Source organism: Octodon degus, unplaced genomic scaffold, assembly GCF_000260255.1.
Source record: "Octodon degus isolate 3935 unplaced genomic scaffold, OctDeg1.0 scaffold00026, whole genome shotgun sequence".
Classification (NCBI taxonomy): domain Eukaryota; kingdom Metazoa; phylum Chordata; class Mammalia; order Rodentia; family Octodontidae; genus Octodon; species Octodon degus.
In genome coordinates this window covers 8,554,449-8,555,011 of record NW_004524602.1, presented here as the reverse complement: position 1 = coordinate 8,555,011, position 563 = coordinate 8,554,449, and positions in this window count along the sequence as shown.

The following is a 563-nucleotide window of genomic DNA, read 5'->3' as shown; positions in this document are numbered from 1 at the left end:
ATTCATGTGTATCTCCTTTTTTTGTTTAGTTCTGTTATTTGAATATTATAGGTGTGTTAACTCAGCAAAATACTCTAAAAGAGTTCAGTGGTCCATAATAGTATTGGGTCTTCCGCTTGACTGGCAATGTCAGCAATTGTTGACCTGAGTCCCCTACAGCTCAACATAACAGCATGGCTTTACTTCTTATATTTCATTTTTATACTTTTCCTCTGGATGGTTAAGACCAAGATACAGCAAAACCTATGCAACAAGAGTTGTAGCTTTTGGATCTGATATCTGTGAAATTTTTAATAAAACATCTGTTTTAACAGTTATTCCATCTTCTAAATAAAAAATGTTACATCTATCCAGTTCGTTCTTGATGAACACATCCATGAGCTCCCCTATTTTTCTGCTGTGATAAGCTAGACAATGAGTGGTCTGCGCATGGGCCTGTGGTCAGGAGCCACCGCTTCTCTGGTCATAGACATACAGAGGTAGAATTGTTGGCCCCGCGCTATCTACCTTTCATCTACACTGCTAAACTGCCATCCAAAGTGGCTGCTTGCGTGAATGTTCCT